Genomic DNA, 14,096 nt, shown 5'->3' on the forward strand with positions numbered 1-14,096 from the left:
TCAGACACTTAACTGACTGAGTGACCCAGGCGCCCCATTTTTCTACCTAGTTTTTAACAGCCTTCCAGGAACCAAATTTTCCAAGTCAGATACTCACTGAAGTGCAAAGTCCCGGGGTTACCGACACTGGCACAGTACAGTTCTCTGTAACGGTATGAATTCATTGTCAAGTTTCCAGAACTGAGGCCTGTGCATTCTGAGTGGGCCCTTCGCACCTGGTGCTATCGTGCAATATCCAATCACCTTTCGAGTTGCAACACAAGACCTTTCTACAGGACATTTTGCCCCAAGTATCGTGTTATCGGTAAAGGAGGCCCTTAATGTACGTGTTCGCCCTTCCCGCGCGTGCCATGGGACAGCCTGAATCCTCACGTGAATTAACTTGTGCACGTGACTCACCCCCACACTACGATGAAGGAACTGAGGCTCCCGGAGGTGAGGTCACTCGCTCAGAGCCACAGCGCAGGCCCCACTGCACTAGGATCCAAACCCGGGCAGTCGAGCTCTTGGTCCTGAATGCGTATCCATGCTGCGCCCTCACAAAATAGCTGTCGGGGCGCCTGGGTGGCGCAGTCGGTTAAGCGTCCGACTTCAGCCAGGTCACGATCTCGCGGTCCGTGAGTTCGAGCCCCGCGTCGGGCTCTGGGCCGACGGCTAGGAGCCTGGAGCCTGTTTCCGATTCTGTGTCTCCCTCTCTCTCTGCCCCTCCCCGTTCATGCTCTGTCTCTCTCTGTCTCAAAAATAAATAAATGTTAAAAAAAAAATTAAAAAAAATAAAAATAAATAAACAAAATAGCTGTCAATAAAGTTACTGAGCCGTTTCAATAAAGTTTCCGAGCGGCAGAAAGCGCCAACAGCAACGCTCCCGGGTGCCAAGGCGGCAGGTGGTCAGCGGCACTCAGTAGGCACGTTTGGGTCTGTCCTGACCCGGGCTCCTTACCTTCCGTGGGTGACGGGTCCTCTGACTTTAGTGAGGGCTCCAGAACACTCTCTGCAAACACACAGAACTTCGCACAGGCCACGGATTGTCTAAAGTGCACGGGATCCTGATTAAGAGTATATCCTGCTCCCCTCCCTCACCCCAGCGGCATTTCTCCTTATCCCAAGTTTTAGAAATTTTTTTTTTAAAGTTTATTTATTTTCAGGGCGTCACGAACCGAACCGTGAGATCATGACCTGAGCTGAAATCAAGAGTTAACGGACTTAACCGACTGAGCCGCGCAGGCGCCCCCCTTCCCCCCCCCCCCCCGCCCCCGCCCCCGGCCCCCAAGCTTTGGCATTCTCGATTCCCTGATTCCAATAACCAGAAAGTTTGGAAAAGGAAATCACCGTGTTCTTCAAGACCAAATGTCCTGTGCAAAATCCTGCCTCCTTCTATCCCACCAAACTCCACCCCAATAAAAACCGGGAAGTCTGAGCATATATCTGTCTGAAACCCAAGGCTTGACCCCAGTAAGGAGCTGGTGCTGAAAGCAGGTGGGAGAGCCCGAGCTGATTGGCTGGGAGCCTCATTCATTTGTTCACTCAACTCATTAAGGGCCTACTAGGTGCCGGGTGCTTAGAAAACACTGGGAATGAAACCGACCCCTCCCCTTGCAGGGCTTCCGTTCCAGCAGAGGGAGACAAACAGCAAAGAATAGACATGAAAAGTCCTTAAAGTCGGATCTGCAGCGATGATACAAAGTGATCACACGAAGAAGAAAGAAAAGCTCAAGGGGGAGTGAGGGGGATCCAGATGTCGGGGCGCAGAGCAATTTCCAGTCAGGTAGTCAGGGTAGACCAGGTTGAGGAGGTGACCTTCAGGCAAATCCTCGAAGGAGGCGGTGGAGCTGGTCAGTTGGGTAACTAGGAAGGACACGCTTCCCTTCGAGGGGTCTTCAGTGTAAGGGCAGAATAAGCCGGGCACGTTCCCAGAGACCAGTGTGACTGGAGACCAAGGAACAAGATCAAGGTCAGCAGAGGAGCTCAGGGAGGCACTGGGGCCTCAAGAGCCACTTGAGAAACCATTGTTTAAGAACACTGGTATCACCTGGGAGGCTCGGTCGGGTAAGCATCCAACTTTGGCTCGGGTCACGATCTTGAGGGTCGTGAGTTTGATCCCTGCATCAGGCTCTGCACTGACACTGCAGAGCCTGCTTGGGGCTCTCTCTCTCTCTCAAAATAAATAAATAAACCTAAAAGAGAGAGAGAGGGAGAGAGGGAGAGAGGGAGAGAGGGAGAGAGGGAGAGAGGGAGAGAGAGAGAGAGAAAGAGAGAGAGAGAACACTGGCATTATGGAAGGAAAGGAGGGGCTGCTGCAAGGTTTTGAACAGGGCATCACTCCAGCTGCTGTGTTGAGAATAGATCCCAGGAGACAAAGGAGAAGGAGGTTGACAGGTTGAGGCACCATGGCAGTGTTTCAGAGGGGAGATGAGGGTGATGTCTGGCAGCACCGAGATGGCGGGGATCAGACAGACCGATCAGACTGCCTTGATTGTAACTCAGAGCCAATGTGTCTCGTGGCTCTGGGGTAAAAAAGAAGAAGGAAACTTGGGTGACTGTGGGGTCTGGGCCTGAGGAGAGCCGCAGCCGACCGAGTGGGGAAGGCTGGCAGGTGAGCAGGCCTGCGGGCAAGAGGAGGCGTGGGGATGGGGACAGCGCGGGACGCACGTGCAAGCAGGGATGCTGGGAAGGCACCGGAGCGCGCGAGGGCGTTCGGGGGAGAAGTTCCTACCAGAGATAGAAAGGTGGGGGCTGTCGGGCGTAGGTGGCAAAGCAAGGCCTGAGAAAGCAGAGAGAAAAGGTGAAGTAAAAAATCAATTTCTGCTTCCTGCAGAAATGTTTGTTCATTTCATCCAGAGAAGGAGAAGGCCAGAAACCTAGTAATTAGGACTTTGAGGAAAATCCAGTTATCACGTACAAATTTGGGACAAGCTGTAATGGAGGAGGTGAAGCTTTCAGCACTTTGCTGGGCTTCCTTCCCTTGATCCTATTCTTATCAGTATTTATTTATTTATTTATTTATTTATTTATTTATTTTTATTTATTTTTGGGACAGAGAGAGACAGAGCATGAACGGGAGAGGGGCACAGAGAGAGGGAGACACAGAATCGGAAACAGGCTCCAGGCTCCGAGCCATCAGCCCAGAGCCCGACGCGGGGCTCGAACCCACGGACCGCGAGATCGTGACCTGGCTGAAGTCGGACGCTTAACCGACTGCGCCACCCAGGCGCCCCTCTTATCAGTATTTAGGAAGAGTAAAACTTTACGTAGCATCTTAGATTGGCTTGGCTGCCGGGATTATCTGTCCAATTTACACAGTTGAGAATTACGCTGGCCTCTCCAAATAACTAAAAAGTTGGTGAAATTAAAAAAAATTTCTTTTAGTGTTTTATTTTTGACAGAGAGAGAGAGAGAGAGAGAGAGAGAGAGAGAGAGAGACTGTGTGTGAATGGGGAAGGGGCAGAGAGAGAGGGAGACACAGAATCCGAAGCAGGCTCCGAGCTCTGAGCCGTCAGCACAGAGCCTGACACGGGGCTCGAACTCATGAACCGCGAGATCATGACCTGAGCCGAAGTCGGACGCCCCGAAGGTTGGTAAATTTTTGACATCGAATCAGGGAAGATGAATATAATGTACTTTAATCTATTTTAAGATAAACTTGCATTCTTGTAGCATTTAATAGTTTACACCCATGATCTGATCTGATGCTGAAAACACCCGTGAGGTGTGTAGGAAAGCGTCGCTGCGGAACGCCCTTTCTTGGGCACTGGAGTGAAGCGGGAGATTTGTGGACCTGCCCGGGCAGCCTCTGACGGCTCCAGCCAGGCTCCCTGGCTCTGGGCCTACATCTCTTATTTCTTGTGGTTCTTCTTGATTAAAAACGAGAAACAGATCAACTTGAAGAGAGTCAGAAATGATGGGGAAAGCCTGGGGAAGGAACAAAAGCATAAAGGGAAAAGAGAACACATTTACCAGGCCAGTAGAAAGAGCAACAAAGAAAGGGCAAGAACAGTGGCTCTTAAACTCCACCTTGAGGCCCCAAATCAGATTATCAGATCATCAGTGCTACCGCCTGGCGCATATTGAAAAGATCTTCTGTTTCAAAGGGGATTACCTCTGGAAGCCTCTATGGCCTCTTTTAGAGAGAGTGGTCTCCATCCTTGAACTGTCCTTCCACTTACCGTGAAGCTTGGAAGGCATCTTAAAACGAGCCTCGCTTGGGGCGCCTGGGTGGCGCAGTCGGTTAAGCGTCCGACTTCAGCCAGGTCACGATCTCGCGGTCCGTGAGTTCGAGCCCCGCGTCAGGCTCTGGGCTGATGGCTCGGAGCCTGGAGCCTGTTTCCGATTCTGTGTCTCCCTCTCTCTCTGACCCTCCCCCGTTCATGCTCTGTCTCTCTCTGTCCCAAAAAAAAAAAAAAAAAAAAAAAAGTTGAAAAAAAAAAAATTAAAAAAAAAAAAAAATAAAACGAGCCTCGCTTAAAGGGACGCAAAGCCACGATTCCTGCGTATTTACTGCTCAGACCCAACCCAGGAGACACTTCACGAGAGCGGGGCGAGCGGCGTCTCCCCGCAAAAGTCCGAAGACCTGGGCCTGCCCTGCATTTGAGGGGTGACACTGGAGAGGTCCTTCCTCCCCATCAGATGGTGATGCCACTTTCCTGGCCTGTCTCAAAGGGATGCCGTGATCCAGTGAGAACATCCCTCACTGCGTAAATCTTTGTGAAGTTAAGAAGGTAGAAATGCTGTGTACGTTGTGAAATGGGGACTGAGTGAAAGACATTGTCACTTTTCAGCAAAGGCCATGAGCATCTCACCCTACAGCTCTCCGAGCTCTCTGAGGCTGACAGCACGCTGAGTCATCAGCAGAGAGGGGAACAGTCGCCTACAAAGTCCTACCGAGGCTTTAGGTACATAGTAGCCGGTTTTTTCTTTTTTTAAAAAAAGTAAGCTCTATGCCCAATACGGGGCTTGAACTCACAACCCGAGATCAAAAGTCACGAATGCTGTATTGATTGAGCCAGCCAGGCCATACCTGCTAGTTTTGAATTTTTAATTTATTTTTAACGTGTATCTATTTTTGAAGGAGAAAGAGAGACAGAGCGTGAGCAGGGGAGGGGCAGAGAGAGACACACACACACACAGAATTCCAAGCAGGCTCCAGGCTCCGAGCTGTCAGCCCAGAGCCCGACGCGGGGTTGGAACTCGCCAACCGCGAGATCATGACCTGAGCCGAAGTTGGATGCTTAACTGACTGAGCCACCCAGGTGCCCCTTGCAGTGTTTTAAAAGAAGGAAGGAACAAAGATTGGTGAGTGCCTGCTACGTATGATTCACCGTCCTTTTCTGTCTATGTTGTTGGTGGCAGTTTTTTTTAATTAGCTGGTATGCTTCTGTAAGACTTTTTAATGTAATGTAATTTAATTTAATTTTACTTTAGAGAGAGAGAGTGAGGGAGAAAGAGAGAGAAAGAGAGAGAGAGAGAGAGGGAGAGAGAGAATCCCAAGCAGGCTCCACACTCAGTGCAGAGTCCAACACAGGGTTCGATCTCATGACCTGAGCTGAAATCAAGAGTCGGAACACTCAATTGACTGAGCCACCCGGGCACCCCTGTAAGAAGGCTTTTGCTTGCTTCTGAAAAGTCAGAGCAGATGTTTAACTCTCTCCATTGAACTACCAAGTTTTGGAATAAGGAGATGGTTTGCTGATCACCCCCGGTGGTGATAAATGCTTTTCCCCGCTTTTCTCTCCCTTGTGTTTCTTTCCACCATTAATTTCACCTATTATTTATAATAATTATAGGTTCAAAATTTCTCAAGTTCAATACATAAGCACCTCTCAAGCTGTATCCTTTTGATATGACCCCATGAATCCTCCTTTACCTCTGACATAAGATATCCCAGACTGCCCCAACCCTGAAACCTATAAATCTTATATTTTTCTTTTTTTTTTTTTAATTTCATCATTAATTTTTTGGTGAAGTATAATTAACAGACAGCATTATATTAGTTTCAGGGGTACAATATCACGTGACTGAACAATTCTTTTTTTTATTTTTAATTTACTTATTTGGAGAGAGAGCGAGCGAGCAGGGGAGGGGCAGAAAGAGAGGGAGAGAGAGAGAATCCCAAGCAGGATCCGCGCTGTCTGCGAAGAGCCCAGCTGGGGGCTCGTACTCAAGAGCCGAGAGATCGTGACCTGAGCTGAAGTCAAGAGTTGGACGCTTACCCGACTGAGCCACCCAGGTGCCCTCACGATGGGATTGAACAACAGTTCTGTACGTTGCTCTGAGCACATCACGAAAAGCGTGCTCTTCCTTCCCTTCAACTATTTCACCCATGGCCCCCACCCTCCCGGCTCCCTTTGGTCTGTTCCTGTTGGCCCGCTGGATTCCAGCACTTTGGACAGAACCTGACGCACACTGTGTTCCATCACATCTAAGATGCCTTTGATTGTAAAATGCACCATTAATTTATGTACCACTAAGAAAGAGAAAACTCTGACGATTGAACTATGATATCCATTGACAGTGACATGCATCCCAATTTAAGAGATGCTAAACTGCAAAAAAAAAAACCAAAAAACAAAAAAACGGGCATTTTACAATCAATGAAAAAAAAAACGACACTCAATGAATATTTTCTTTCTTTTTTTTTAATTTTTTTAATTTTTTTTTAACGTTTATTTATTTTTGAGACAGAGAGAGACAGAGCATGAACGGGGGAGGGTCAGAGAGAGAGGGAGACACAGAATCTGAAACAGGCTCCAGGCTCTGAGCTGTCAGCACAGAGCCCGACGCAGGGCTCGAACTCACAGACTGCGAGATCATGACCTGAGCCGAAGTCGGACGCTTAACCGACAGAGCCACCCAGGCGCCCTGAATATTTTCTTTCTTTAAAATGTTTTGTTTTTGTTTATTTTGAGAGGGAGAGTGCCCATGTATGTGCGCATAAGCGAGGGGAGGGCAGTCAACAAGTATTTTCTGAACGAACACACAGTTTCACATAAATCTCATTTTATCGTGTGTTTCCGTCTGGCTAAAACTAAGCTACCTGAGGGCAGAGTGTGTCCTCTGTGTCTTGAGTACCTACACCAGGCGTTGTGTGGACGGCACTCAAAACGTCTGCCTTTGGTGACACCAAAGGCAGACACTACCGAAGGGGGAGGGAAAACGGGTCCAGGAAGCCGGGGGCCGGCTCTATTATTTGGACAAGACTGCGAGCAAAGGAGGGGCAGGAGCACGGGGAGCTGGTGTGTAACTGGGGACAGAGATTCAGTTTGGGAGGGTGAAACGTTCTGGAGATGGATGGTGGTGGCGGTTGCCCAAAAGCGGGAATGCACACGGTGCCACCAAAGTGTCCATTTAAAATGGTTAAAGCAGGGGCGCCGGGAGGGGGGGGCTCAGTCAGTTAAACATCCGACCTTGGCTCAGGTCATGATCTCGTGGTTCATGGGTTTGAACCCCACGATGGGCTGCCCCACATCAGGCTCTGTGCTGACAGCCCGGAGCCTGGAGCCTGCTTCGGATTCTGTGTCTCCCTCTCTCTCTCTGCCCCTCCCCCGCTTGCTCTCTCTGTCTCTCTCGAAACCAATAAACTTTAAAAAAAAAAAAAAAAAGCAAGCAGGGGCGCCTGGGTGGCTCAGTCGGTTAAGCGTCTGACTTCGGCTCAGGTCATGATCTCACGGTCCGTGAGTTCGAGCCCCGCATCGGGCTCTGTGCTGACAGTTCGGAGCCTGGAGCCTGTTTCGGATTCTGTGTCTCCCTCTCTCTCTGACCCTCCCCCGTTCATGCTCTGTCTCTCTCTGTCTCAAAAATAAATAAATGTTAAAAAAAAAAATTTAAAAAAAAGAGCAAACTGCATAAAAATATGCAGGCCTTTCACTCTTATTTGAAAAGACGTGATATGTGTATTTGCACGGGCAGAGAACAGGGAGTCAGAAGGACACACGCCAAATGGTGGACAGGAAGTCCCCTTAGGAATGGGAGGACAAAAGGCGGGTCTCTACAAAGCTATAGGTAGGTACGGTCCTATATCTTTTGCCCTGGGACCCCGGTCGCTGTTGCAGGTGCTGGGGAGCAGCTCTGCCCCCCTCCCCAGCCCTCCGTCTCCTGCTCTGGATCTTGGCAGTTCTGTGCCCCGTCCGACCCCCACGGTGCCCTGCAGGCTGTGTCTCTGGCTCCCAGCCTTTGGCTTCACTCCCTGGACTCCATCTGAAGCCTCGTTCGTTTCTGCAGTGCCCACAAGCTCCTGTGGGGACAGCCCTCAGCCCAGTTCTCACGCTGCCAGCCCACCCGCCCACCCAGTGTTCCCGTGCCCGCTTCTCTAACCTGGCCTCCCCGCTCCAGGGCTGGGTAAAATCCGGAGCGGCTTTGAATCACTTCCCTGCTGGGAAACTTCTAAGGCTTCCGTCGCCTCCGAATGAAATCCACTCTGGCGCGGCAATAAAGGCCTTTCGCAAAACTTGGCTCAGGTTCCCTGCCCACTTGCCGCCGTTGCTGGGGCTGCACCAACTTCTCGCAGGTTCCAAACACGCCATGCCCTTCAGGCCTGAGACTTTGTGCCTTTGCTCCAGTAGTCTGCAACCCGGCTGCCCTGTGGCTTGCCCTCATCTCCCCACCCCCTTAACTGGCCTCGTGCAAACAACGACTTAACTCTCAAAACCTGAGTACAATTCGCCTCCTCCTGGAAGCATCCTCTGTGCCTAACTCGGTGCCGCAGGAACCGTGAACCTCTGCCTGTGTTCCTTGCCTGTTGTACCTCCGTCTGTTACAGTTCTTTCCAGGAGTCAACAGACACTGGCCCGCGGACCAAATCTGCTCTGCCAACTGGTTTGATATTGTTTTATTAGTTATTTTTTTTTAATGTTTATTTATTTTTGAGACAGAGAGAGACAGAGCATGAACGGGGGAGGGGCAGAGAGAGAGGGAGACACAGAATCGGAAGCAGGTTCCAGGCTCCGAGCCGTCGGCACAGAGCCCGACGCGGGACTCGAACTCACAGACTGCGAGATCGTGACCTGAGCTGAAGTCGGACGCTCAACCGACTGAGCCACTCGGGCAACCCTGCCAACCGGCTTTAATATGGCCTGTGAGCGAGGAATGGCTTTTATATTGCTAAATGGTTGAACAAAAATCAAGAGGAGAGTATTTTGTGACCCATGAGAATTGTCTGAAATGTCTACGGAATTATGCGAAAGTTACACTGAAATGTCAGCGTCCATGAGTAAAGGCACACCCATGTATTTGCTTGGGTACATTGTCCACGGCTGCTTTGCACGCCACAGTGACGGAGCTGAACAGCCGTGACAGAGACCAGGCGACCACAAAGCCTAAAATGTTCACTATCTGGCCTTCTACTACTTTTCTACACAGAGTCTGCCTACCCCTGGCCTCCTCTATTTATGCATTTATAGGTCAGTTTTCCACTAGGCGTCGGAAAGACAAAACGTATTGCGATTCCCTGTTTATCTGTTGCCCTTAATACCGCATCCGGCGCGGAGGAGAATTTCAACATTTATGGAGCAAACGCCTAGCTGCTGAGTAACGGCGATGGGTGATTGAAAGGGAAACCGCACTGGGTTCCTGATTCATGGAGGAGACTCAGCCATAAAAGAAAGGCCAATGTCAGATGTCACTGGAGTCGGGAGGTTAGCGCTTTTTTCACGAAGAGGAGACTAAAACATGTCACAATCTCAATTTTACTCACGATTCCTCCTGACTGAGGACACAAACTGAGACCTCAGCAACACTTACAAGGAGATTTGCTTCTCATGAAAAATTCCCAGGCCCCCAGTGCCACGAATCTTATTTATTATCCTCATACAGGCGCTTGTGGTAGGAGGCTGTAATTATCCAGGACTTTGCTTAAGATACACAGGGGCTATTTCCTCTCTGGTCATTTTTTAATTTTTTTATTTTTTTTATTTTTGAAAGAGACAGAGCGAGCGAGCGGAGCGGGCAGAGAGAGGGAGACACAGAATCCGAAGCGGGCTCCAGGCTCTGAGCTGTCAGCACAGGGTCCGACGTGGGGCTCGAACCCACAGACCGTGAGATCACGACCTGAGCAGAAGCTGGATGCCCAGCCCACTGAGCCCCCCAGGTACCCCATCTCTTGTCACTTCCAAAGAGGCGTGTAGTTTCTAAAGTTCCACGTCATTGGGTTCCACCTTACCCCTCCGACCCCAAACAGGAATTCTCTTCCACAGGCAAATGTGGCTCCTCCTAATGGCAAGTCAGTGGGATTCTCGGGCAGTTTAGGGAACAGGTACGTTGGGAATCACCAGCGAATGTTGGTGAAAGATGAAACCGACATGCAAAGGGGAAAGATATTCCAGACTGAAGTTGTGAAAGTGTGACGCTGCAGGGGCGCCCTGGCGGCTCAGTCGGTGAAGCGTCCAACTTCTGCTCAGGTCGTGATCACGGTTAGTGAGTTCGAGCCCCGTGTCAGGCTCACTGCTCTCAGCGCAGAGCCCGGTTCAGATCCTCTGTCTCCCTCTCTCTCTGTCCCTACCCCGCTTGTGTGTGCTCTCCCTCCCCAAAATATATAAACGTTTAAAAAAAAAAAAAATGCAACACGTCCATCCTTGAACCTACCTGACACTCCTCCAGGCCTGGGTGTGAGAGGTAAGAAAATTTTGGATTAAACTGGTTAGCAATTATTAAGGGCTTGACATGGATCAACTAACTTAATTTTCACAACAGCCTTATGACATCATTATCCCTTTTACAGATGAGATCTAGACACAGAGAGAGCATCTAGACACAGAGAGAGCGTTAAGTATATGGCCAACTAATCTTTGACAAAGCAGGAAAGAATATCCAATGGAAAAAAGACAGTCTCTTCAGCAAGTGGTGCTGGGAAAACTGGACAGCGACATGCAGAAGAATGAACCTGGACCACTCTCTTACACCATCCACAAAAAGAAACCCAAAATGGATGAAAGACCTAAATGTAAGACAGGAAGCCATCAAAATCCTAGAGGAGAAAGCAGGAAAAAACCTTTTTGACCTCAGCCACAGTGACTTCTTAGCACATCTCCAGAGGCAAGGGAAACAAAAGCAAAAATGAGCTATTGGGACCTCATCAAGATAAAAAGCTTCTACACAGCGAAGGAAACAATCAGCAAAACTAAAAGGCAACCGACAGAATGGGAGAAGATATTTGCAAATGACATATCAGATAAAGGGTTAGTATCCAAAACCTATAAAGAACTTATCAAACCCAGCACCCAAAAAACAGATAATCCAGTGAAGAAATGGGCAAAAGACATGAATAGACACTTCCCCAAAGAAGACATCCAGATGACCAACTGACACATGAAAAAAATGCTCCACATCACTCATCATCAGGGAAATACAAATCAAAACCACAATGAGGTACCACCTCACACCTGTCAGAATGGCTAACATTCACAACTCAGGCAACAACAGATGTTGGCGAGGATGCGGAGAAAGAGATCTCTCTTGCCCGGCTGGTGGGAATGCAAACTGGCACAGCCACTCTCTAAGTCAGTTAGAGAGAGACAAATATCATATGACTTCACTCATGAGTGGAATTTAAGATACAAAACAGATGAACATAAAGGAAGGGAAGCAAAAATAATATAAAAAAACGGGGAGGAAGACAAACCATAAGAGACTCTTAAATACAGAGAACAAGTTGAGGGTTGCTCAGGGGGAGGTGGGTGGGGGGATGGGTTAAATGGGTGACAGACATTAAGGAGGGCACTTTTCAGGATGAGCACAGGGTCTCCTATATAAGAGATGAATCACTGGGTTCTACTCTTGAAGCCAAGACTACACTGTATGTTAACTAACTTGAATTCATTCATTTATTTATTCTTTTAAATATTTTTATTTATTTTTGAGAGAGAGAGAGAGCGTGAGTGGGGAAGGGGCAGAGAGAGGGAGACACGGAATCCAAAACAGGCTCCAGGCTCTGAGCTGTCAGCACAGAGCCCGATGTGGGGCTCAAACTCGGGAACCTAGAGATCATGACCTGAGCCAAAGTCAGAGGCTCAACCGACTGAGCCACCCAGGAGCCCTGAATGTAAATAATAAAATAAGATAATGATCCAAAAAAAAAAAAGGTTGATAGCACTTCAGTAAGTAAAGTGGATAATTTGATTTATGGTTTTGCAGTTCTCTGATTTTGGGATCTGTTTGAATCTTTATGAGCGATTTTTAACTATAACTGGATTGAGATCGTATTAAATGTTTATATGCAGTGAATTACTATATCCAGTGAATATAAAGTTTAGTGATGTTTCTAATGTAGAAAAATCAGAAGAAAAAATTTACAAGGAGTAAATTTACAAATCTACCTTTTTTTCTGATACTTAATTCAATTTTGATTTATTGTTAGAGGTCAAAGTCCGATATAAACAGAAAATATTTTACACTTTAATATTTTTATGTGTCCAAGTATGTTACCTGAACTTAGAAATCAATATTAAATCAAATGAAAAAAAGAAAAAAAGAGGGTATAGGTAGAAAGAGTTAGGGGTCCCCAGGGAAAAAGATAAGACATAGCTTTCTTGACATAAGAAAAGTCATCGCAGAGGCACCTGGATGGTCTTAAGTGTCTGACTTTGGTTCAGGTCATGATCTCACGGCTCACGAGTTCGAGCCCCACATCGGGCTCTGTGCTGACAGCTCAGAGCCTGGAGCCTGCTTCGAATTCTGTATCTCCCTCTCTCTCTGCCCCTCCCCTGCTCGCACTCTGTGTGTCCCTCTCTCAAAAATAAATAAACATGTAAAAAATTAAAAAAGAAAAGAAAAGTCATTGTAGGATCCTGGCCATCTTGTGAAAGAATGTAAGAACATTCTTTCAGGCCAGGGATAACCTAATCATATTCAGAAGTGAAGACTGGGGGTGCCTGGCTGGCTCAGTCGGTGGAGTGTGCCAAGACTTGATCTCGGGGTCGTGAGTTTGAGCCCCACACTGGGTACAGAGATTATTTTAAATTTTTTTTTTTAATGTTTATTTTTGAGAGAGAAAGAGAGAAGGAGAGAGAGGGAACTGGGGAGGGGATGTGGGCTCGAACTCACAAGCCGTGGGATCATGACCTGAGCCGAAGTCGGATGCTTAACTGACTGAACCACCCAACCGCCCTAGAGATTACTTAAAAAAATAATAATTTGGGGTGCCCGGGTGGCTCAGTCAGTTAAGCGTCCGACTTCGACTCAGGTCATGATCGCGCAGTTCTTGAGTTCGAGCCCCGCGTCGGGCTCTGTGCTGACAGCTCACAGCCTGGAGCCTGTTTCGGATTCTGTGTCTCCCTCTCTCTGGCCCTCCCCTGCTCACGCTCTGTGTCTCCCTCTCAAAAATAAACAAACATTAAAAGAAAAATTTTTCTTAATCATAAAGCGAAGACTTGAGCTACCTTTGCAGGATCTAAACCCCTCTGAGCACTCAGATGCTGGACTAAGGACTAACTAGAGCCAGAGAATTGGCGATGCTGACCCTTGCCAACCCTGGGGGGACTTCTGACCTGGACTCCGTCACCTTAGATGACTTTTACCCGCGTTCTTTGCTGTAGTCCCCGTTGCACAGGCCCCTTCAGGAATATGTTTGCATCCTCAACTTAAAATGTCCCCAGTTTGTTGTTGGGGGAGACACTGCTTTGGGAAATATCCCCAGGGTTCTCCCCAGTTGTGAGTAAAACTCTCGCTTTTCTTATTCTTTGGCTCAGTGGTATCTTTTGGCTGTCATCCACCAAGAGGCGACCCGGCGTCAGGTAACAAGGGTCAGGGTAACTTGTCACAACCACACAGGTCGTCAGTGTCCGTGCCAGGATTTAAACCCAAGCAGAAGGGCACAGGGCGCGAGGTAATAACCAGTTCACCACACACGCGTTCCTGAGGTGAGTCCTAGATAGTTCCGGGGCCTTAAAGAGAACGCAGCCTCAAATTGATTATTATCCCGTTTCTTTACATGCTGCGTTAATCATTTTTGGAAACTCCTTGTCTGGCGAATATTCGTTTTCTCGAAAATAGCTGGGGTCCATAAAAGCTTCCACACGCCATACCCACGTGTCCATCAACAGGGGACCGCTGGCCATGAAAAGGACGCGGTGGCTTTACTGGCTGCTGCAGCACGTGACTCCGGTCGGGCT

At 48.5% G+C, this 14,096-nt stretch overlaps 1 long non-coding RNA gene across 1 annotated transcript; it reads right to left on the reverse strand.

The window, feature by feature from the left end:
- Positions 1-1,266: 1,266 nt before the first annotated feature.
- Positions 1,267-10,854, reverse strand: LOC145715600 (uncharacterized). Its single transcript, XR_014137884.1, has 3 exons — positions 8,308-10,854; positions 2,030-2,174; positions 1,267-1,926 (listed from the first exon to the last, which is right to left on the reverse strand). It is a non-coding gene; the product is annotated as an uncharacterized LOC145715600 (long non-coding RNA).
- Positions 10,855-14,096: the final 3,242 nt, after the last annotated feature.

Source organism: Panthera onca, chromosome B4 (assembly GCF_046562875.1).
Source record: "Panthera onca isolate mPanOnc1 chromosome B4, mPanOnc1 haplotype 2, whole genome shotgun sequence".
Lineage (NCBI taxonomy): Eukaryota > Metazoa > Chordata > Mammalia > Carnivora > Felidae > Panthera > Panthera onca.